Raw genomic sequence first — 25431 nt, 5'->3', positions numbered from 1 at the left:
TTGGGACCGGTCCTGTTCAACATCTTTGTCAGTGACATGGACAGTGAGATTGAGTGTGCCCTCAGCAAGTTTGCCGACGACACCAAGCTGTGTGGTTCGGTTGATACACTGGAGAGAAGGGATGCCATCCAGAGGGACCTTGACATGCTTGTGAGGTGGGCCGATGCCAACCTCATGAAGTTTAACCAAGCCAAGTGCAAGGTCCTACACCTGGGTCGGGGCAACCCCAGGCACTGCTACAGGCTGGGCAGAGAAGAGATTCAGAGCAGCCCTGCAGAAAAGGACTTGGGGGCGTTGGTTGACGAGAAGCTTAACATGAGCCGGCAGTGTGCGCTTGCAGCCCAGAAAGCCAATGGCATCCTGGGCTGCATCAAAAGAAGCGTGACCAGCAGGTCGAAGGAGGTGATCCTGCCCCTCTGCTCTGCTCTTGTGAGACCTCAGTTGGAGTACTGCGTACAGTTCTGGTGTCCTCAACATAAAAAGGACATGGAGCTGTTGGAGCGAGTCCAGAGGAGGGCCACGAGGATGATAAGAGGGCTGGAGCACCTCCCATATGAAGACAGGCTGAGAAAGTTGGGGCTGTTCAGCCTGGAGAAGAGAAGGCTGCGTGGAGACCTCAGAGCAGGCTTCCAGTATCTGAAGGGGGTCTACAAGGATGCTGGGGAGGGACTCTTCCTTAGGGACTGTAGTGGTAGGACAAGGGGTAATGGCTTCAAACTTCAACAGGGGAAGTTTAGATTAGATATAAGGAAGAAGTTCTTTACTGTGAGGGTGGTGAGGCACTGGAATGGGTTGCCCAAGGAAGTTGTGAATGCTCCATCCCTGGCGGTGTTCAAGGCCAGGTTGGACAGAGCCTTGGGTGACATGGTTTAGTGCGAGGTGTCCCTGTCCATGGCAGGGGGGTTGGAACTAGATGATCTTAAGGTCCTTTCCAACCCTAACTATTCTATGATTCTATTTTCTGCTACAATGATCAAATCTTATTTCTTTGGTTCTGTGCTTGTTCCCTTTTATGCTCCAGATAACTCATTAACTTAACACATTCTGCCCCCATTATAAACCTAAAAGTAAAACTTTTCTTTTTTTCCTACCTTCACTGTCAATTGAAATACTATGCAGTTAAACTCCTGAATACACTCTAGGCATCACCTAACTCATTTTTACAACACTGCCAAGGAACCCTCGAAGTGCAACCACACTACAAGTTCAGAATTCCTCAAATCCAGCAAATAAAAAGGGTGATTTTATAGAATCATAGAATCATAGAATCATAAGGGTTGGAAAGGACCTTAAGATCATCTATTTCCAACCCCCCTGCCATGGGCAGGGACACCTCGCACTAAACCATGTCACCCAAGGCTCTGTCCAACCTGGCCTTGAACACCGCCAGGGATGGAGCATTCACAACCTCCCTGGGCAACCCATTCCAGTGCTTCACCACCCTCACAGTAAAGAACTTCTTCCTTATATCTAATCTAAACTTCCCCTGTTGAAGTTTGAAGCCATTACCCCTTGTCCTACCACTACAGTCCCTAAGGAAGAGTCCCTCCCCAGCATCCTTGTAGGCCCCCTTCAGATACTGGAAGCCTGCTCTGAGGTCTCCACGCAGCCTTCTCTTCTCCAGGCTGAACAGCCCCAACTCTCTCAGCCTGTCTTCATACGGGAGGTGCTCCAGCTCGCTTACCATCCTCGCGGCCCTCCTCTGGACTTGCTCCAACAGCTCCATGTCCTTTTTGTATTGAGGACACCAGAATTGCACGCAGTACTCCAAGTGAGGTCTCACGAGACCAAGTGAGGTCTCACGAGAGCAATACTACTTCATTTTTGATCTTAAAGAGGATGGCAGGATGTTGGTTTAATGTTATCGGAAATAATGGAGTTCTTGATTGAAGATGTAGTAATGTTTGAGGGGTTAAATGCTGATCTCAAAGATACTTGTTAGGAAAGATGAGACTGCATGAGCAAATGCGATGAAGGATATACGGGATATTATACATGCAAAATAAAATCATGAAGAAAGTACTGGCCTTGGCTACTATGTGCTTACAGCATGTCACTAAACATATCTTTTAAGACTAATATATTTTGTCTGCTTCTGTGGTTGTGCAAGAGTTGAAACAAGTTATAATTAACTAATATTCATTATTATTTGAAAAAGGTGGAGGCATGGAAAGAAAAGCTATGGAGTTGGAATTGGTAAAATACTTGTCTAATCAGCAATGCAGCTACACTAACTTTTCTAAGACCTGATTTTAGTGGTAAAGCTTACATACTTCACAGATTACTCTTCTCTATCTCATATTAACAAGTCAAGAGAAAGAAGATAGTCAAGATACAACTTCAAGAATAAAAGAGTAGAGACATCTTATCTATTTTAAGATGATATCCCTTGAGATTGGCGCTTGCTCCCCACAAAGTTAAAGCAGACCAAATTGCAAATTTGCAACCTGTGCAGTGAAGTCTGTCTTGACAGGAAACTTAAGGGAGGTTATATACTGACAGGTAAGAAAATGTTAGTTTTGGCTACAGTGTGCTTGGTAATTACTTGAACAAGAACATCTTGACTTTTTTTTTTTTTTTTTCTGATTTTGATTTCATACCCGCTAATCGTTATGTGACATCTGTCAGAGTTCTGCTGATCAGTTGACATGGTTAGACATTGTTCTGTCTCTGAGAAATGTCTTTTTCCTGTGCCCATGAAAGCTAGAAAAGGAAAAACACGAAAAGACCTCCATGAGTGCCCTTATACAGCCTTTAAACTTGTGTATTCAGAAATACAAGTTACCCCTTAAATTACTTTGTTTCGGGATTTTTTTATTTCTTTTATTTTGTTTATTCCCTCAGGAGTAATGATGAGTACTTAGTGTTCTTGCAATTCTGGCACTTTTTAAGGGACTTCACTATAGATTTTAGACTTTACTGTAACCACGTAGGTGGCTTTTTTCCTCCTAACAGGAAGGTGAATCTTGTTCTTTCCAGGCTTTACTGTCTAGAGTTTTGGCAAGCTTCCTTACTTCAAGCTTTTTTGCAAGCATTGCACATCCAGTGAACAATAAGCTCTACTTGGCCAGTCATGAATAAACAATATAGTCCACTTGGCCATGAATAAATATTTCACAGAAAGATCTGTGTGAACAAAGATGTAAAAGGCCATTGTTTAAATAGTTTCCCATAAGATGTGAAATCGTGAGCAATGCTATCACTGAAGACAGACTGAACTGGTTCTGTTCAATTATTGGTTAAAGTCTGGTTTTGTTCATGTCTTGATATTTGTTTTAGTAATGCTCTGTCCCTGTGAATATATTACTTTGGCATCCTGCAGGAAGCAGCTTAAATTGTGTGCAGAGAGGTGCAGTCCAAGACTCAGTGATGGAGCACTTAAGGATTGGATTCTCAATAAGATGATCCTCATTTGTGTATGTATAGACTAATATCATGGTACCCTTGGCTACTGCAGAGATTATCGATATTGGTTGCTGGGGTTTTTTGTTTTGTTTTGATGGGTCCAGTTTTAGAATACTATATTTCGATAGCTGACTGGTATACTCAACCAATTTAAACTAGTGGATATTTAGTAGTAGTACTGAAATGTTTTAAAAGGCAAACCAGCATCATTGTGGCACTTTCCCTTCCCTATAATGGCCAAAACCCCGCAGTTCATAAGTAACATTTTTCTACTGCTACAAAAAGTTTGTATTTAAGCAAGCATTGCACTTTTTGATGCAAGAATGGAAATGTGGTAGTTGATTGCTAGGCCCAGCGTGTAGCCATGGTAAGTGGTATGTAGGGTCTTGTCGTCTGGCACCCCCTATAGGAAATCTTTTGTGATGAAGTTTGAGGTGGTAGCAGAAAACCTCACTGGGTTCAAGAGAGACCAAGAATGTCAAGAAGACATTCTATCTTCCTTTTTGCAATGTTAGGGTGTTTGATGCAGAGATTGCAGAATGAAAAGCTGCTTTGGACACTTTCCAGAAAGTTTTTGAAATCAGTCTTCGGAAACTGTATTGGCTTTTACTGTGGACCAAGGTCACTGAGCTGCATGAGCAGACAGTCCTGTTAAAAACAGGATTTGAGTATTTTAAAAGGTGTCTTTTTACAGTTTCAATAAATAAGCAGGAGTCTTATAAAAATATACTACGGGCATAGTATTTACATTTTTTGTCCTGATCTGCTGCCTTTTTTTCTCTCCAGCCATGGTCCTGCTGGTCAGTTATGGATAGCAACTTTCCAACATTTGTCACATCAAAGCTCTGAAGAGAAGGAAGTTACTGGTTACCCCACAGTTTCTGGCTCTGATAATTTGAAATACAAGTCTGTATCTTTTGGGTGGGGTTTGTATACAAAGGAGGTGGTAGTTTTTGATGAAAGTAGGTGACATTTTCCTAGTGAAGTATTGTTCTCACCAGAATCAAAATCAGCATGTCAAAAATTGGCTCCTCTCTGTCTAAAGCTTTGTGGTAGTTTTGTGTTGCACTGAACTTTTTCAGCTCTTGAGTAAACTGGAATTTCTGGGTTAAAAAGGAGGTGCAGGTGCCAACATGGCTTTTACTATGCCCACCACAGTACTCTCTCGCCACCTTAGAGTGAGGCCTGGTTTCAAGTTTATCCTGTACATGCATTGGACCATGTATCTAAACAAAGTGAATGTTGAGAAAACAAGATATGAACTGGTTTGAGGTGGATCTCTTAATTCTTCTCTTGAAGCATTTTGCTTCATACTCACACTGATGCACATATTCAGTAATCAAGCCTGGTTGGAGGCAGGAAGAAAGAGGCAGAATTAATAGACTTGTGGCTGTGCTGACTTCATGTTTTCAGAGTAGGTCTTGGATGGCTAAAGCAATAGTATCAGGATAGCTTGCTGAATCTCAGGTGCCTGTAGGAAAGGCAATACTTGCAGATTTCTTTAGGCTTTTCACTGGGATCAGGATCTCTCTCTAACTTATACTATGTATGGATAATGGAGAAGGAGAATACTTTATAGAAAATGGCTTGTAACTAAGCTTGGCTAGGATTTTCATTTAAAAAAGTATCATTGTGTAAATGCTTGGAGAAGAACTTGAGAAGCTGCAGCCTATTGAGGACATCATAGGTTCTTCAACTTAATTTCTTATGATCGAAGGCCAAATATTTACTTTTTTCAGTTGTCCTTTTTTTTTTTTTTTTGTTTCCATGTTGCGATTGAATATTGCTAAGGTCAGAATAGCTTGTCAAAGAAGCTTCAAAGCTATATTTACCCCTCAGCAAGGGTAGACATCCAACCTTTATAGTAGGATTTCTGTGAACTATATCTCAGTGTGTGCGGTCTGTTTTAAGCCTAGAAATCTGCAGAGTTGACCCCTGCCTTCATCACATTATCTTTTCATAAGGGAAAATTTTCCAGATGTACTTAACTGACTGGGTGCTTTCAGCACAATGGATTTCCTAACCACTAAGCCAGCATAAAACTTGTAAATGCAGCTGCTGCAGAAACGGACAGTGAGGAAATACAAAAACTGTGCCTGAAGACAGAAGAATAAATAACACTATGATGATAATTACCCTCTGTAGGTATTTAACTGTGGTAGTCATCAAAAACTTATTTACTCTATCTGCCTTAACCTCTGTCAGTGGTGAGTTTCTTTCACACATCCCTTCCTCACCTCCCCCCATGCTAGCCTGCCTGCAACCTTTTAGAGAAGTTCTCAGGATTATGGCTGCAATGTTAGGAGTAATTAGATGAAACATTGCTGTAAATTCCTGTGGAAAGGAATACATTTATTACCTCAGTTGAGTTCAGGCCAAACTTAACTTCTTCCGTATATAAATAATTGGGTGAAGTGATAAACAATTGGGTAAAGTAATTTTGCTTTATCTACCTCCAGATAGGACAAAAGTTAACAAACCGAAATGATGAAGGAATTGAAAATCTGTCGCTCCAATACTGACTTTTAAATCATGATCAGATACCCTATCCTCTGTGTAAACTGCTGAACACTGTCTTCTTGTGTCTGACCTTGTCAGGCTGAGGAACTCTCCTAGAGAATGGCCAGGCTCTTAAGCCGATGGTAGGTTGTTGCTGGCAGGAGTCAGGGCAGGATGAAGTCCTAATGCATGTGTCTTCAGATGTCAGCTGGCATTCTCTGTAGGTGTCCAAGGAGTGGGAGGTCAGCAGTTGAAAATCAAGCCAATGTGCACTGTGGCACATTGACCTCTTGGATTTGATAAGTGGCATACCTTGTGTGTAAAACTTGGGATCTGATTTAGGATTAGTGGTGGCTTGAAAAAATTCAGCTTTAAGAGTTGTATAAGGGTTATCTAACTGAATATATATTGCGAGCAAAAAGAAGAAATCAGAAATCAAAGTTTTGGGTTTGAGTGAATCATAGGAATTACGGCAAAGTCAAGTGACTAAGCAAAGCTATTGGATTTGATGCTCCATCAAGATCTAAGAGTTTTCTTGGTGTGATTGTGACTCAGCACTTGAGGGTGAGTCATTCCTCATCACTGGGACCTCAGTGCTGTAGGTTTTCTGGCTGAAAAAGAAAAGAGGAGGTGGGAAGAGATTTAAACCTACAGAGAAAGTTTAAACTTTATGAATACAAAAGAGAGGGGGAAGTTTTACCCCCGCTCAGACTATTTTTCTTGAAAGACTTTATTTTTAACTTTTGAATATGGTATTTTCAGTGGCATACAGTGGCTTTTCACAGGAACTTTATTTATAGTGGAGGCTTTTCATATTTTATTTTGCAGAAAATTAATTTGTGATTATATTGAACTATAAAAAGAAACCTTCATAGCAATGCAGTTTGCTTTGTCTGTGGCTGTCTTTCACACATTTGAGTTTAAAATACTTCACTCCAATAACTCATTTGTGAGAAGACAGTAATAATGGAGGGGGATTGAAATCAATAAGTTGAAACAGGAGAATAAAGGCCTGAGACTATACAAACATTTAGTGAAATATCTATGTGTAGCAGAAACTGCAAAACAATAGGGGCTTGCCAGCAGTGACAATATTCTAAGAAGGTGAGGGGTTGATGGCAAAAGAGAGGTGGAAAGCAGTGAAATCCTCACCTCAACTCTGATGTGTCTACATGTTCATTATATAACACATCAGTAATGGAATAAAGGTATCATGGTCTGAGTCCTAACCCCTGTATCCAGCCAGAACAAGGGCCCCCCACCTTCAGGCACAGTGATGGTAAGGAGGTTAGTATTAATCTTGTGAAGCTTCAGAATTGTCTATTAGTAGAGAAGAGTTTGCTTAGGGGCAGACTGGTATGTTAATCTGTTGTACAAGATCTGGGGATCAGGGGGGAAAATTTTCCTTCCTTCCCTGTTCTGTTTGCCAAGCCTGGCAGAGATCATGGGGAAGTTGTAGTTTATGTTGTAATGTACAACATGGTTAGCTGCTTGGGAGCACTTGAGGTCCCAAATAACAAGTTCTTTGTGCTCCCGCGAGGCCAAGGCATTGGCAGTGCTAAGGATTGTTTTTTCTTCTTCCTGTGTCAAATTGCAGTTGTGTCTTTGGCCCTTTTATTGCAAGTCTCAAGTATGTTACAAAGTTTGACCAAGTTCTTTGTGGCTGATCTGAGCAAGGATGTGCAAGGAGTAGGCATCAAAGCACTGCTGGACTGAGTGGCTGTTGCACTGTATTGTCTGAATAGAGGGGCTAGATGTCATCACCCATTCCCATCCATGTATATAGTACTAGCTATAGGTATATATTATAAAGAAATTCCAGAAGCATCAGCAATTAAAAAAAAAATCGGAAAATCTGTGGGGCTTTTCTAAGTGCAGCTCCATAAACCATTTGCTGGATGTGAAGTACTATAAAATACATGTAGTGTCACCATGCAGATGACACCATTTTATTTTCTTATCACAGAACATGATAAAATCACTGAATGTGGCAAAGAGACTGTCATATGTGCTCATTGCTTATTTTGATCTCCAGGCTTTGGTTTTGGTTCTTAAATGCAAGTGCCTCCGTAAGATTTGTGAATCTGTGATGGGAATGTGGTTTGGTACATTAAGTAGAAAACACTCTGGTGTTCCCACTGTAAGATGTGAAGGAAGCACTGACTATCTGGCATTGTTACATTAAGGAACATAAAAGGACATGATTAGGGACAGACATGATCTGTGAAATACATCTGGAGGATTTAATAAATCAAGACAGTAATATTTAAGTAATATATAAATTTTTCTTATACACTTTCAGCGCTATGGGGAATTATTGCTGGCATTTGATTTTTTAGAATTACATAATATGGTTGTGCTTTTTTTGCATATAGTTGGTGCTCTTCTGGATTATTAGGCAATTATGTTTAATTGGTGACTAAGCTAATGTGGAGCTAAGCTTAGAGTCTGAAGAAATAGATATAAGGCAAAGCCCAGAAGACCTAATTCAAAACCTGTTACTTCAAGAAGCCCACAAGGAGTTTTATACAGATTTATAAAGGAAGATATCTTGATAAAGCAGGAAGAAGGAAGATCCCAAGTTAATACTTCCATTCATCCTTATTTTGTTACTGCATGTGAGTCTGGTGATGTCTCTGGCATAAGAGCATCTGTGTTCTGCTGTGAGCCCACATCTATTTCTACATCCTCAGAACATGCTGGTGTCACGCTTTCAAATGAGATCATGTAATGTAGGCCTGGAGGTTCTCCTCCAAAATGTTACCTAAGGATTGTAGAATTTAAGAGCTATTGAAAGTAGCTTTCAGTTTCTCTACTTGTAATGAAAAATAAGTGACAATGTAATGATTTAGTAAGTTCCTTCACTCTTTTCCCCCCAAAAATTATGGTAACAAAGCAGTTCAATTTCATACACCACAGGGTGTTGAGTATCTCCAGTATTTTACTAAAAGTGACCAGAGAGAACAGTTCTGTTTCTCATCAGTTTTTTGAGATTTCAGGCTTTGGCCTTTTTCCACATTAGAATAAAACTGGACTGTTTGGATGATGCTGCACAACACAATTGCACAGAAGTTGCCTATTTTCAGTTTTGAAAGGTCAAGATTTTAATTCCAGCTGCTTTAGCTGGAAACTGATCCGATCCCACTACATCTTGGATATCTTCCAGGTGAAAACTTTGACCTGTTTCACTGGAAATGTTCTAGTCAGTTCTCATTCCAGATTCAGTCTTTTAAAACCAGAACAAAAATGCAAACTGCTAGCAAATCTGAGCCAATAAAGACACAGTGTGCAAAGGATTAGACACAAGGACCCTAAGAAACAAGAGTGTAGCCAGGGTTTAGACCAGAACCAGCTTAGCCTAGAAGTCCTGTTGGTTTGACCAAGGCATTTTTCAGTTCTTCTTAGTTGCTTGTCTAGGAATACCCCACCAAACTCAAAACACTGCGTTATTATTCATTACCGGAAACTTCTCCATCAATTGCTGTTCTGCATGGCTTTTTCGCTTTCTAAGTGTTTCTGCTGAGCTGAAGCCCATGTGAAAATAATTCTGCAGCTGGTTTGTTTAATATAGTTTTATTCAGATTTTAATGGAGGGAAGATATTTCAGTGTTAGATACAAAGCATTAGGAAATGTGAATGAGATGCTGAATTTTCCTGTCAGATAATGATTTTGTTCTTCCATAAGAGACCAGCCTCAAAAGTAACCTTTTTCAATGTCTTTGGTTGTCTCTGCTTGCAAAATGATGACTGCTCCTTAGTAGAGTCCCTGTTACTGTTTGGGAGGGAGATGTTAGGAAGAAAATGAAGCCTTATTTTTCACCTGAGCCCCTTACTTTCAAGCCAGTACTTATTCTTTTATGAGTGTGAGCTTTCAAGTTTTCTCCACTTGAAAGATGAGAGAAGAGAAGGGGTGATATTTGATAAAAGTGTAATTTGAGGGGTTTTATCTATGTTCTCCTGGTTTGTTATCTTCATCTCTCTGCTGCAGTTGTCCTTGTAAGGCTAAGATGGAAGACAAGAGATGCTATTTAGACTAAAGAAATTTTAGTTTGATACTCTTTCCTCTATCTAAGCAGGAAGTAGGTATGCTGGAAGAGAGTGGGCTTTTTTTAGGAATTTTTTGGTTTTGGTTGTTTTGGGTTTTTTTGTTTGGTTTTTTTTTTTCTAGGATGAAGATTCTTTTCCACTAGTAGATGACAATATAGGTGTTACTAATCCTTTTCCACCATTCACCGGCTCAGAGTCCAGCTATGCACTTCTTCAGTGCCTGAACTGGTGGTGTTTGGAAGCTTGTATGAATAACTGTGCTATGAATGATATACTGTGAATGAGCTTTCCTATGGCATTATTAACTTTTTCCTGGAGGAGATCTTGCAGCATTATTTTTGTGTGATGTCCTTTCTTACATTACTGCAGCAACAAATGGATATAAGAGACAAGCGTGTGTTATTTGTCTCTGTCCCATATATAGTACATTAGGCCATCACTGTCCTCTTCTAAGAAGTGTTGAATATGTGGTAAAAATGGAATCTATTGCCATCAAATGTAATACAGTCCAGTTATGTGAAGATCTTTGTCATTTTAATTTCTGTATTCTTTGCTAGTAAAGAGATACTGAAAACATTTTCTTTGCTCTTAAAATTATAATGTTTGTAGGTTCTTACTTTATATTGTATACGTAGCCAGGCAGTTAGTGTTGCTTTCATTGTTATTAGCCATTAAAAGAAAGGATTCATGGAATTTACTCGTGACTTTAAAGATTACACTTGTTTGTGTCAGCAGTTAAACCATATAATCAAATAATCATGTTTTTCATTGACAACACCCCCCATACCGTTTGTAGTCAGCCTAATGAATTGCCTTTTTTTTGCATGGAAATTAAATTCAATTTATTATTCACATGTGTTTAGTACGACATACTACATATCGATTGATAGACAATAATAAAATGCAATGCTATTCGCAAGTATTTCTGTAGATATTCTACAGCCTTTCTCTGATGGGGACACATTAAATAGGTTTCATTAATCTTTGTTTAAGCCTTGAGACTTGAAGTATAAAGCAGGAAAACCAAGACATGACGGTAAAGACTGACCAAATCAGAATGAACTTGCTTTCATTTGTTTTGTGCAACTCCTTTTCTGATACCTCACTTCATTTTCAAAGGAACATTACTCATGTTGTCAATTTTCCTCAATAATAGTTGCAAGTTTTGCATTTAAATAGTTTCAAACCCACTTATTTCCTTTCCATGAGAACTTTGTAATAGTACCCACCTCTCTCTGTGATTTTTTATAACTTTCGCTACTGAAATATAGGTATTGGTTTTTCATCAGTATTAGTGTTGATGTGGAACTGGGACAGAACAGGTTATTTGCAGGTGTTAAGATGGAAGGCTTGAAATTGTAAAGCATTTTAAGACTTGCCTTCAATTAGTGTCAACTCAATATTTGGTGCATTCTGTTTAGGTATGGGCAGACTCTTCTCTCCCCCATTTGCTTGTATACACATGGAAATTGGTTGCTCTCTCCTTACAGTCTGCCTATCAAATTTGCAAGGCCAGAAGAGTAAGCAGGGTACTGGAACTCAAGATCTTGCCTAGTGACATTGGTGCCTTATCAGTAAAGAAACATGGTGTCCCTGTGCCACAGGGATGTGGGGCAGAAGCAGACTATTATCACCTGAGATAATAGTGGATTCTGATGGAGCTGAGGCCTCTCTTGTGTAAATGTTTAAGCAGAATTATCGCTGCATGGGTATTTCTGGAATATTAAACAGTTGTACTGTGAAAGCCTTGTCTACGTAAAAGAACAGTTTCCTGAAATTTTTCAGTACTTTTTCATACTATTCTAGTAAATATTGATCAATTTGTGATCAGCAGAAGTTGATCAGCTTGCACCAAAACTGGAGGGTCACGTTCAGCACCCACAATAGAAACACATGATTTTTCTCATGTATTATTTGTTTAAAAATAAGAACCCTCAAAGCTCCATATTTGGAAAATATTTTGTCTATATGTATATATCAAATTACATTAACTTTTTTTTTCAGATTATTTGCTTTGTTTTTGTTCTGAGATTTTAATGCTTTTGCTTTGTTACCAAGATCAGCTTGAAATCAAAGGTGGCCTATTTTCAACTGGAAAAGCTATGCAGGGAATTACTCTTGCTAGATCACTTAAGTGGTGATTTGAATGCAGTGAATGAAATGCAGAGGAGGCAAGGGGGATATTCAACTATGGCAAATGTTCAGAAAGAGCAATGTGATGCGTTGACCCCAGCCAGCAGCAAAATACCCACTGTACCTCTCACTCCCCTTTCAAATATGTGTACTGATTTCTTGGTAAGATAAATGCTGTAACAAATGTCCCTGTGTCCTGCCTATTTCCTTGAGCTTTTATTGCTGTGCACAGTGTCGTATGGTAGGTAACATTTATTTTTGCGGTGTGGGTCAGTATAGTGTCCCAGCTGTGTCCTCTCCCTGCCCCTTGCCCATCCCCAGCCCACTGGCGACTGGTGTATTACCAGCACTGCTTTAGCCACAAATGCAAAGCACAGCACCATACAGGCTGCTATGAAGAGAGTTAACTCCATCCCAGGCGGACTCAGTAAAAACAAACAGATTTTAGGAAAAATTTTTTTTAATTGTATGTATCTGTATTTGTATCTTAATAATATAAAAGATAACCATAAGAGACGAAGTGAAAAAGAAGAAATCTACTATGTCATCTCCAAATTCCATTTTCACTGTAATTAGTATACTGCTGGTCATAAATGAATGGAATTATATATTAATGACTGAAATATTTCCTAGAATGCATAGACTTTTGCATGGTGGAAAGTGAACTTTAATAACAAGATTAAAAAATAGCTTGATTCTCAAGACAATATGTGCCATGAGCTATTAATTTCTAGTTATTACCGACTGTAGCTCTGACAAAAGTATTACTCAAAGTACAGTAGGATACCATCTGGGATCTCAGTTGCATGTAAGAAGTGCTCAGTGAGGCTTCTCCCCCGGTAGCATTAAAATACATTATTCAGTAAAGAAAAAGTGGAAGAAAGGTCTGAAATCCAAAAATCCATTCATGACTGTGGGAAAGCTTTTCATTTTTGTTGCAGGAGCAGCTGATTCTGTCTTGATATGGTTGTAGAATTAAACGTGAATGAAGAACAGTGTATTTATTTGGAAGATTACTTGTTTTGTTCATTGTGGCTGGTCACAGTTGTACACACTGCTTTGTAATAATTTATGTTCTGCCAGAGCTCCAGTGCTAATTTCCATGGCCTCCTGAAGGAGCAGAGAAAGGTGGAAAGTACAAAAGAGGTAAAGCATGTTTTCCATATATGTGTCTTCTTTTGGCTATCCATTGCGAAGAATATAAAGCTGCTCAGAGATGGAGAGTGTTAGCCTCTTAATCAGCACATGGGTGAGGAGCTTGCCAGTTTGCACTTGCTGAAATGAGTTCTACCTCACAGCAAGTAATGCACTCTGAAAAGTGAGCCTTTGCAGACTCTGAAATGCTCTTGGTGCATATCAGTTGCTGCATGGGAACACATCTCGGAGGTGGTGTGCCATGGCAGTTGCTGGAATACCACCTTGCTTTGTCCTAATTTATTTCTGATATCTGTTGCCCTTGTGAAAACAAGCCACAATTGTTGGTTTCACGTGAATCCACGTTGGATTGTGGGCACACTCTTTAATGACATGCTTTCACTATGTCGCTATGACTGAGGTCAGATTTTTATTTAGACATTTGTAAACAGTTACAAGTGAAGCAAATGTAAGATGCAGTCCTCCTCTTACACCTGAGCAAAAAGATGCCCTCATATTTGTTTTGGTATTTCTTGTCTAAAATTCTTTCTCCTGAGTTTGAAGTGCCTGTGGTCATTATGGAATGATTTCCCCTAAGCTCCAGTTGCCTCTGATTAAAAACCTCTCCTTATTTGCTGTCTTTGTTGTTAGGACTCCTCTACAAATGGAGGTGCCATAGATGGCTTTGTTTACAGCCAGATATCTTTACACCACAGTGAGGATTTCTTATTCTGAAGTGATGCCTAATTACCTAAAGGGCACAGGAATGATGTAAATAGCTCTGAGTGTTTGGGAAATTAAAGCTATTTCCCTTTTGTTTCTGGTTAGCAGCTGATAAAAGACCCTTTCCCAGTTTGTGCTGTTGAAGCAGAAGCTGCTAGTATATTCATGTTGAATATTGGACCAAGTATTTATATGCACATTTTGATAAGCTCTTGACATCTTTTGCATTGTCGGTTCTCTATAATCAAGAGACACATAGTGCAGTATTAATGAAGATGGTGCAATTAGTTATAAGCCACTTTGTTTGGAGACATCCTCCCTCTTTATGTGTCAGTGAATGCCAATGAAGGCAGAAGTGACAGGGGCATGAAGTGGTTGAATGGATTTTGGCTCAGCCATCTCTGCGTGAGGGCCAGACTATCTCTTTTTAAGCTCTGGATTTTCATGAATAATAAACTTGATAAATGGAAAGGAGCAATAAAATATATAAGTAGGTTGTGCACGGAGCTGACTTTTATTTACTGCATACACATGTTCTCTGTGTATATATACACATACATATGCACAAAACATGCATCGTGTGTATATGATCTCTAGGTATGTGGAGATGTTAAATAAATCTTGGGATTCAAGTAGGATATTGGGTACTTAAAGTCTCAAAGGATTTATTCTGGCTTCTTCAGCAGGAAACTAGAATAATTCTCACATGTTTGCTTTTGAACCTGTGGAGTAAGATCTACCAACTGGAGACTAGGAAAACTACTTTAATGTAAAGTGCCCCTGTATTAATGGTTTGGGTATAAGTTCAGGATTTTGGAAAATAAGGTTTTGCAAAATATGCTAATGTTATAAGATTGAGAATCAGATACCCAGCCAGTCATTCAGAATTTACTGGGAGCGGAAATGTATAAATTTAAGTTATAAATTTGATGAAATCATATGAGTTAGCAAAAGCAATGTCAGTGCTAGACACACCTTAATATTTGCATCCCATCTCAAGAATTCTGTTAATTCAGGCCTTATTTCAGGCACAAATTCTTTATGGCAGTGACAGTGTCTTCATCAAGTACCTCAGTGCTTCACAGGTATAGTATAGGTAAGGGGCTAATGAATTTATGAGTATTACTGTGATTGTTGTTTTTTGCCTTTAGTTTTATAAAATTTTCTGTGGTAGAAGACATGCAGCCACTCTGCGATCAGCTCATTTTAGACAACTGTAAGAGACATGACCCAGCATGATTCCTCTTAGGGTTCTTATTGTGATTTTTGTTTTACTTTCCTTAACCTAAAGGGTTTCTGTGGCTAAGTATGAGTTTCTGCCTTTCATTTGGGGAAATGTGACACTTGACATGATAAAAACAACTGGCTGTTCGATGCTGAAAATGCAGATGGATGCAACAATGCTTTGCAGTTCTTCCCTGTGCCAGAAATAGCAGAAGGCATTTAGATTTCCCTCAACTGGCTTTTTCTTGGCAGAGAATTAGATGGCACGAGAAGCACAGAGAGATGCAGCCTGAGATTCCTGGGGCCAGCTGTAGCTCTGCTTCATGGCCCAGCTGTGCCTGGATGGACCAGCAGAGACAGAGCCAGTACCTTTCTTTTGCAGACCTTGGTAAGTGTTGATCTGACCTGCTGTAGGCTGTGGATCAAAATGTTCAGGACCTCAAATGGATTGGCTGAAATGCTGTGAAGAACTCAAGATGAAATGTGGTGGTAACCCATGGATTTTTTTTCACAGCTCCTAGCTACCTTCAGCAAAGGCCGTTCTTGAATCTAGATACCAGTTTAGTGCCTGTAAAATACAACCAGATACAGTCTAGTGCCTGTAAAAGGGAGTTGAGCAAAGCAAGTGAAGGATTTTTGCTTATGTGTGCTGTTGAGTAACATTCATTTGTGTGAAAGGGGTCTGAGAAAGACTTAAGATATACAAAACACCCCATGTATATTGAACTTCAGAAGAAGGGTGCACTTTACATTTACATAGAGGAAAACAAAAAAACAAAAAACAAACAACAAACAAACAAGTATTTAAATACTAAGTTTTTATTGTGGAACAACTTTTCTTTTTCCTGCGTAGAAAATATTTCTGTACTTCAGCACTGTAGAAACATTATGCTCTTTTTCACTCATGCAGACTATAACTTACAGCACGAATGATTTCAATAAAAGGGAATGCTGGTTTTAAATGCATTTCTGTAAAACATACCTCGAAGTAAACCCAAACCCTTCTGTCTGCTGTATCTGAACAATAAAACAGCAGGATCTAAGTTGAGCTATAAAACAGCAGGGTTTGAGTGGGAACCCTTTAAGGAAAAGCTAACATAGGTGATGTACAGTGGGGCAATCAAGACTAATTCCCTCTGAATCAGCACCAGGCCATGCCCCTAGGATGGTGCAAGTGATAACTGGTAGTGAGGATGAATGGGGAGAGAAAATATAGAAATGCTTGTAACAGCACATTAATGAAGTGTGTCTACACTTGGAAGAATCGCCATAGAATTTCCAATCCAGTAAGCAATCAAAACTTCAGTTCATGAAATCATCTTCTGCAACCCAGTCGCCTCATTACAGTGTAGCGTGGTGCTTGCTAAATGCTGGTGCTTAGGTGATGATAGTGTCTGCCTACTGTTTATTGTGGTAGCATCATTGTACCCTGGCAGTCTTTTATCTAAGTACTTCAGGCTGAAACTGCCTTAGAGCAAAGAAGCTCAAAGAATGAAGTGGATCATAGGTCTACAAGATAAAATTCTGGGTTGCTTCAAGGTAGAGTGGAGTTTCATTGTTTAAAAGGAGTGTATTAATCAGTATTTTGAATAGAAATGCTTTATTTAGAAGGAAATAAAGAGGGGAGTTCTGTGAAAATCTTTGAAACAAAACAATTGCTCACTGTAGTGGAAGGAAGTAGGGATGCATATACATTTCCAAAAGGTGGAACCACTTTGCAGAGTTTAAAGTGTTGGGCAGATGGACAATACTCCATGTTCTGAACACTTTCATAAGTTTTAAATTTGTTTCTGTTCCACAGTGAGTTAGAAAGAGTTTTCAGAAGTTCTGTGAATTCTGGTGGCAAGTTTAGTTTTTACTGTGGTTTTCTTTCACATGACTATAGAGGAATTGCACAGCAATTCTTTTTCCATAAACTTGACTGGAATTGGTGCAGCCATGAAAATTCCCAGCTTTGACAGGGTGCATTTCCTAGCGTGAACAGTGGACTTCAGCAGGTCATTGATACTTTTCAATGTTCCTGACAAACCAACTTGTGCTCACTTACAGTGAAGAGAAATTTGAATCCTTTTACCTGGGCAAAACTGACACCAAATCCTATGCAACCTGTTATCCTCTCAGTTAACAGGGTAACATTAGGAGTGAAAGTGGACTGTCACCTTTGCCCTGACAAAATGTGAAGGGAAATATGACTTAACCAGCTTGGCTCATCTCTGCTTTCTCTTTTCCAGACACTGTTGATGGACTACTGCAAAAATCAGGTTGAGACTGTGCCAGCAACTGGGCAGTTTCATGACAGCATCCATATCGTAGTCCTGCCCATGCACTGCCTGTGAGCAGCTTCTTGGTCTCCCTATGGATGCTGAAGAGATCAGCCTGGTTTTCATCCATTTCACCTCTTTCATGTCTGACCAAAACATTTTGAGTTCAGTAATCAGAGAAGACTCAGTGTGGTATGCTAGCCCTGATCTCCCTTCATGCTCAAAGGAGGGCAGTGGTTGTAGTGATGGACAGTTCCCTGGGGTGGTGCACAAGGGTGAGAGTTTACAGTACAACCTCAGCTCCAACTTGTCTGTAATCCTTCCTGTGTGACAGAGGTGAAAACCTGTTTCATGTAACTGTATTTCTTAAAATTAATCAAAGTTTATTATTTCATTTGTGAAGCTGAATAGAGACATGTAAAGATTTATTTCAAGAGCCACACTATATCTGAATTAATAACACCTTGTTTTTAGTAAAGCTCTATTTTTTAGTTTGTCCTGGGTTCAGCTATAGCAGTCATTTTTCTCCTGCTTAGTAGCTGGTGCAGTGCTGTGTTTTTTAACTTTCAGCCTGGGAACAACGCTGATAACACCGATGTTTTTAGTTGTTGCTAAGTAATGTTTATTCCAACCAAGGACTTTCTCAGTCTCATGCTTTGCCAGGGAGGAGGGGAAGCCGGGAGGAAGCAGAGACAGGACACCTGACCCAAACTAGCCAAAGGGGTATTCCATACCACAGCACGTCATGCCCAGTATATAAACCGGGGGGAGTTACCCGGAAGGCCCAGATCACTGCTCGGGTCGGGCTGGGTATCGGTCGGCGGGTGGTGAGCAATTGTATCCTCTCCCCTTGTTATTTCACTAATCGTTATTATCATTGGTGGTAGCAGTAGTGGTTTTGTGTTATACCTTAGTTGCGGGACTGCTCTTATCTCAACCCGTGGGAGTTACATTCTTCCCATTCTCCTCCCCATCCCTCCGGGAGCGGGGGGAGGAAGAAGTGGGGGGGGGGGAGTGAGCGAGCGGCTGTGTGGTTCTGAGTTACCGGCTGGGCTCAAACCACGACAGTTCTTTTTGGCGCCCAACGTGGGGCTCGAAAGGTTGAGATAACGACAGATCTGACCAGAGTGTGTTTAATCATATTTGTGATAAGCATTCATTGTTACTACTCGTCACAATGGTGATTATTTGGCTCTCAGACGTGTTGCGCTTGATCTCAGAGTTTCAGCATGTTGTACCTTACTTACAGCCACTATTTGCTGTTTTAGCGTTTATCGGCTGGGGGGCCTGGGCTAAGGTTCTTGTTTCACTGTACTTCATGGTAATGACTTGTAATACAATAGACTCATTGATCATGAAACTGGTCTGGTTTGTGCTTCCAGCGTGGCCATCACCACTATACATTGGGAGGTATATAATGAAATATTTTAGCAATTGCATATCTTTTTTTTTCTCCTCGGGGGGTAAACTTACGAAGGAAGCATTCTCTTTCACCCCCCGTTCCCCCACCAGCCTATTTGCAACAGCAATTGAGAGTTCTGAAGGTTTTAGATGGCCTTTGAGTACCCTTGAAACCTGCCTGCTGATTGTGCTGGGGATCAGCATGTTGGCAAACATACGGAGTGTGTTTTACCCACGGCCATCCCGTCGTAGGAACATCCTATTTCGTTTAATGTCAAAAATTCAGCAGTATCAGGTTCGAATCTGGTCTAGGGTTAGACGACGATATAGGAGGACCACCAGGAGATTTTCCCTGAGGCTGGATAGTTATGAGTGGCAGGGTGTGTGGGATAGTATGGGCAAGTACCTAGGCCAGTGGGCCCCTCCAGTGCTTTGGAACTTCACCACTGAACAAGTGCAACATCCGGAAAAACTAGTAAAACACTTAAACGAGGTGTGCTGTCGTCCTGGTTATACCAGAGAGGGACAAATTTTGGCAACGTGCTGGGGCTTGGCCTATGCCTACAGAGCCCTGCTCAACACTATCCAGCACCTTCAAAGGGAAAAAAATGTCTCTGGATCTGATGGCAAAGCAACAGACAATGCAGCTATGCCAACTACAAGCACAGCAGCTACTCAGACCCTGACCACAACAGTCAACACAGCTACTCCAAGTACAGCAGCTACATCAACCCCAGTGACAAGCACAACAGCTACTCAAACCCTGACCACAACAGACAACGCAACTACTCCAACTTCAAATACAGCAGTTACACCAACCCCAGTGACAAGCACAACAGCTACTCAAACCCCGACAGCAACAGACAATGTGGCTACTCCAAGCACCGCAGCCACACCAACCCCAGTGACAAGCACAGTAGCTACTCAAACCCCGACAGCAACAGACAATATAGCTACTCCAAGCACCACAGCTACACCAACCCCAGTGACATGCACAGTAGCTATTCAAACCCCGACAGCAACAGATAATGCAGCTGTTGGTGTTACTCAACTCCCAAGCACAACAGCTGCACCAACCCCAGCAATAGACATTGCAACCACTCCAATCCTAGTGGCAGACACTGCAGCCACTCCAACCACAGTGACAAACACTGCAGCTAAACCAAATGTCCAGTTTGTGACAATGTCTGTTGCCCCTGTAAGCAAAAGCAGACGAAAGGCACAAAGAGCAACCCGCGAAGCGAAGAAAGATGAAGACCCAGTGCCATTACTATATGCAACAGCACCTGAACAAGAGTTACTACTACGTGGGTCAGAGGAAGAGGAAGAAGAAGAAGAGGTCACTTCTCGACCCCGGACCTCAACCGAACTACGTAATATGCGAAAAGATTTCACCCGTCTTCCAGGGGAGCACATTGTCACCTGGTTGCTCCGGTGCTGGGACAATGGGGCCGACGGTCATGAACTAGAAGGTAGGGAAGCCAAGCAGCTGGGATCACTTGCTAAGGAAGGAGGAATTGACAAAGCGATTGCAAGAGAGAAGCGAGCCCTCAGTCTTTGGAGGCGGCTCCTGGCAGCTGTGAAGGAAAGGTTTCCCTACAAAGACGATATTACGAATCGCTCAGCCAACTGGACCACGATAGAGAAAGGCATCCAGTCCCTGAGGGAATCAGCCATTATAGAGATGATCTATCGTAGGCCGGATTCCAGGAACACATCCGTAGACCCAGATGAAGTCGAATGTACACGACCCATGTGGCGGAAACTTACACGGAGTGCGCCACCATCATATGCCCACACATTGGCATCAAGGACCTGGAATAACGGAGTATCACCAACAGTGGATTTCCTGATTCGTCAACTCCGAGAGTTCGAAGACAATCTCACCCCTTCCATCATTTCAGCTGTGGAAAAACTGTCCCAGGAGTTCAAACAATTGAGAGACGATTTATCCGATCTATCCAGCTCTCCACGCGTACCAACCCATGTCTCAGCTATCAACAGAAGGCGCCCTACTGCTCGAGAAAGAAAATATACGAGGTACACGCCACGGGCCACCCTATGGTTTTACCTGCGGGATCATGGAGAAGACATGAGAAAGTGGGATGGAAAACCTACTTCAGCTCTGGAGCAACGGGTGCGTGAACTGAAGAGGAGAACAATGGTCAAGGATGATCCTCCCAGGAAAGCTGCTGCTCCAGTCTCTGGCGAGCAGTTTCCCAGATGGAGCGAAAGAGCTGATTTTACTCCAGCTCCTGTGATAAGGAATACTAATCCCTTTCTACAAGACAGAAGTGGAGAATTTTGTGATCACTATTAGAGGGGCCCTGCCTCCAGCCAGGTGGAGGAGAGGGATCATCGGGTTTACTGGACTGTGTGGATCAGATGGCCTGGCACATCAGTCCCACAGAAGTATAAGGCTCTAGTAGATACCGGTGCACAGTGTACTCTGATGCCATCAAGGTATCAAGGGGTGAAACCCATTTCTATTTCTGGAGTGACAGGAGGATCCCAAGCGTTAACTATGCTGGAAGCTGAAATCAGCCTGACTGGGAGGAAGTGGCAAAAGCACCCCATTGTAACTGGTCCAGGGGCTCCATGCATCCTTGGCATAGACTATCTCAGGAGAGGGTATTTCAAAGACCCAAAAGGGTATAGATGGGCTTTTGGTATCGCTGCCTTGGAGACAGAGGAAATTAAGCAGCTGTCCACCTTACCCGGTCTCTCAGAGGATCCTTCTGTTGTGGGGTTGCTGAAGGTCGAAGAACAACAAGTGCCAATTGCGACCACAACAGTGCACCGGCGGCAATATCGCACCAACCGAGACTCCTTGATTCCCATCCATAAGCTGATCCGCAGACTGGAGAGCCAAGGAGTGATCAGCAGGACCCGCTCACCCTTTAATAGCCCCATATGGCCAGTGCAAAAGTCTAATGGAGAGTGGAGATTAACAGTAGACTATCGTGGCCTGAACGAAGTCACACCACCATTGAGTGCTGCTGTACCGGACATGTTAGAACTTCAGTATGAACTGGAGTCAAAGGCAGCCAAGTGGTATGCCACAATTGACATTGCCAATGCATTTTTCTCAATCCCTTTGGCAGCAGAATGCAGGCCACAGTTTGCTTTCACTTGGAGGGGCGTCCAGTACACTTGGAACCGACTGCCCCAGGGGTGGAAACACAGCCCTACCATCTGCCATGGATTGATCCAGACTGCACTGGAACAGGGGCAAGCTCCAGAACACCTGCAATACATTGATGACATCATCGTGTGGGGTGATACAGCGGAAGAAGTTTTTGAGAAAGGGAGGAAAATAATCCAAATCCTGCTGAAGGCCGGTTTTGCCATAAAACGGAATAAGGTCAAGGGACCTGCACAGGAGATTCAATTTTTGGGAATAAAATGGCAAGATGGACGCCGCCAGATCCCCACAGACGTGATCAAGAAGATAACAGCAATGTCTCCACCAACTAACAAGAAAGAAACACAAGCTTTCTTAGGTGTCGTGGGGTTCTGGAGAATGCACATCCCAAATTACAGTCTGATTGTAAGCCCTCTCTACCACGTGACCCGGAAGAAGAATGATTTCAAATGGGGCCCTGAGCAACAACAAGCCTTTGAACAAATTAAACGAGAAATAGTTCATGCAGTAGCCCTTGGACCAGTCCGGGCCGGGCCAGATGTGAAAAATGTGCTCTATACCGCAGCTGGGGAGAATGGTCCTACCTGGAGCCTCTGGCAGAAAGCTCCAGGGGAGACTCGAGGTCGACCCCTTGGCTTTTGGAGTCGGGGATATAAAGGATCCGAGGCCAGCTACACTCCCACTGAAAAAGAGATACTGGCAGCCTATGAAGGGGTTCGAGCTGCCTCAGAAGTGATTGGAACTGAAGCGCAGCTCCTCCTGGCACCCCGGTTGCCTGTGCTGGGCTGGATGTTCAAAGGCAGGGTCTCCTCTACACATCATGCAACTGATGCTACATGGAGTAAGTGGGCCGCACTAATTACACAACGAGCTCGAATAGGAAATCCCAGTCGTCCAGGAATTCTAGAAGTCATCATGGACTGGCCAGAGGGCAAAGATTTTGGGATGTCACCAGAAGAGGAGGTGACGCGTGCTGAAGAGGCCCCACCATATAATGAACTGTCAGAGAGTGAAAAGCAATATGCCTTGTTTACTGATGGGTCCTGCCGTATTGTGGGAAAGCATCGGAGATGGAAGGCAGCTGTGTGGAGTCCCCTGCGACAAGTTGCAGAAACTGCTGAGGGAGAGGGTGAATCGAGTCAATTTGCAGAGGTGAAAGCCATCCAGCTGGCCTTGGACATTGCTGAACGAGAAAAATGGCCAGTACTTTATCTCTATACTGACTCATGGATGGTGGCAAATGCCCTGTGGGGGTGGTTGCAGCAATGGAAGCAGAGCAACTGGCAACGCAGAAGTAAACCCATCTGGGCTGCTGCATTGTGGCAAGATATCGCTGCTCGGGTGCAGAACCTGGTGGTGAAGGTACGCCACGTAGATGCTCATGTACCCAAGAGTCGGGCCACTAAGGAACACCAGAATAACCAGCAAGTGGATAAAGCTGCTAAGATTAAAGTGGCTCAGATGGACTTGGATTGGCAACATAAGGGTGAATTATTTTTAGCCCGGTGGGCCCATGACACCTCAGGCCATCAAGGCAGAGATGCAACATATAGATGGGCTCGTGATTGAGGGGTGGACTTAACGATGGACACTATTGCCCAGGTTATTCACGAATGTGAAACATGTGCTGCAATTAAGCAAGCCAAGCGGTTAAAGCCTCTCTGGTATGGAGGACGATGGCTGAAGTACAAATATGGGGAGGCCTGGCAGATTGACTATATCACACTCCCACCAACCCGCCAGGGCAAGCGCTATGTGCTTACCATGGTGGAAGCAACCACCGGCTGGCTGGAAACATACGCTGTGTCCCATGCCACTGCCCGGAACACTATCCTGGGCCTTGAGAAACAAGTCTTGTGGTGACACGGCACCCCAGAGAGAATTGAGTCAGACAATGGGACTCATTTCCGGAACAACCTCATAGACACTTGGGCCAAAGAGCATGGCATTGAGTGGGTATACCACATCCCCTACCATGCACCAGCCTCTGGGAAAATCGAACGGTACAATGGGCTGTTAAAAACTACACTGAGAGCAATGGGTGGTGGGACTTTCAAACACTGGGATACACATTTACCAAAAGCCACCTGGTTGGTCAACAGTAGGGGATCTGCCAACAGGGCTGGCCCAGCCCAATCAGAACTTTTACGTACTGTAGAGGGGGATAAAGTTCCTGTGGTGCACATAAAGAATTTGTTGGGGAAGACAGTCTGGGTTATTCCTGCTTCAGGTAAAGGCAAACCCACTCGTGGGGTTGCTTTTGCTCAGGGACCTGGATATACTTGGTGGGTAATGCGGGAAGATGGGGAAGTCCGATGTGTACCTCAAGGGGATTTGATTTTGGGGGAAAACAGCCAATGAACTCAATTGTACGCTGTTGCCTGCTCTATAACACTTTTATAGCCCACCAGCCAGATATCTTCAGGTCACCAGCCATTGACCCTGACTTCCCTCCGATCATCACCTCAACAAAGAATGAATTTTGAGGAAACCAGACGAGCTCAGCAGTGACCAGATGAGTTTGGCGGTATCATCAGCAGGCAACAACCCAACACTACGTACCGTCCCTCCTGCCCTGAAAGACTATTACAAGAGATGGAGCCTGACATCATGGACTGGATGAGTTCAGCAATTTTACAGGGATTGGTCCATGGACTAGGGAACGATATCTTTCTCTGTGTGTGGGTGTGGGTGTATATATATGTGTATATATGGGACAGGGGTGATGGTGTGCTGAGAGATGTGGGATCCGAGCATGACGTGAATGGTATGGAATAAGGGGTGGATACTGTCCTGGGTTCAGCTATAGCAGTCATTTTTCTCCTTCTTAGTAGCTGGTGCAGTGCTGTGTTTTTTAACTTTCAGCCTGGGAACAACGCTGATAACACCGATGTTTTTAGTTGTTGCTAAGTAATGTTTATTCCAACCAAGGACTTTCTCAGTCTCATGCTTTGCCAGGGAGGAGGGGAAGCCGGGAGGAAGCAGAGACAGGACACCTGACCCAAACTAGCCAAAGGGGTATTCCATACCACAGCACGTCATGCCCAGTATATAAACCGGGGGGAGTTACCCGGAAGGCCCAGATCACTGCTCGGGTCGGGCTGGGTGTCTGTCGGCGGGTGGTGAGCAATTGTATCCTCTCCCCTTGTTATTTCACTAATCGTTATTATCATTGGTGGTAGCAGTAGTGGTTTTGTGTTATACCTTAGTTGCGGGACTGCTCTTATCTCAACCCGTGGGAGTTACATTCTTCCCATTCTCCTCCCCATCCCTCCGGGAGCGGGGGGAGGAAGAAGTGGGGGGGGGGGAGTGAGCGAGCGGCTGTGTGGTTCTGAGTTACCGGCTGGGCTCAAACCACGACATAGTTAAATCAGTTTAGTTGAAGAATCACAAGGAAATAGCAGTCCAATTTGTGATATATCTATATTTTCAGCTAAGTTTCTTTAACTGCAAAGAGGG

The sequence above is a fragment of the Strigops habroptila genome, chromosome 1 (genome assembly GCF_004027225.2).
Source record: "Strigops habroptila isolate Jane chromosome 1, bStrHab1.2.pri, whole genome shotgun sequence".
NCBI lineage: Eukaryota > Metazoa > Chordata > Aves > Psittaciformes > Psittacidae > Strigops > Strigops habroptila.
Note: the sequence above shows the minus strand (reverse complement) of the source record.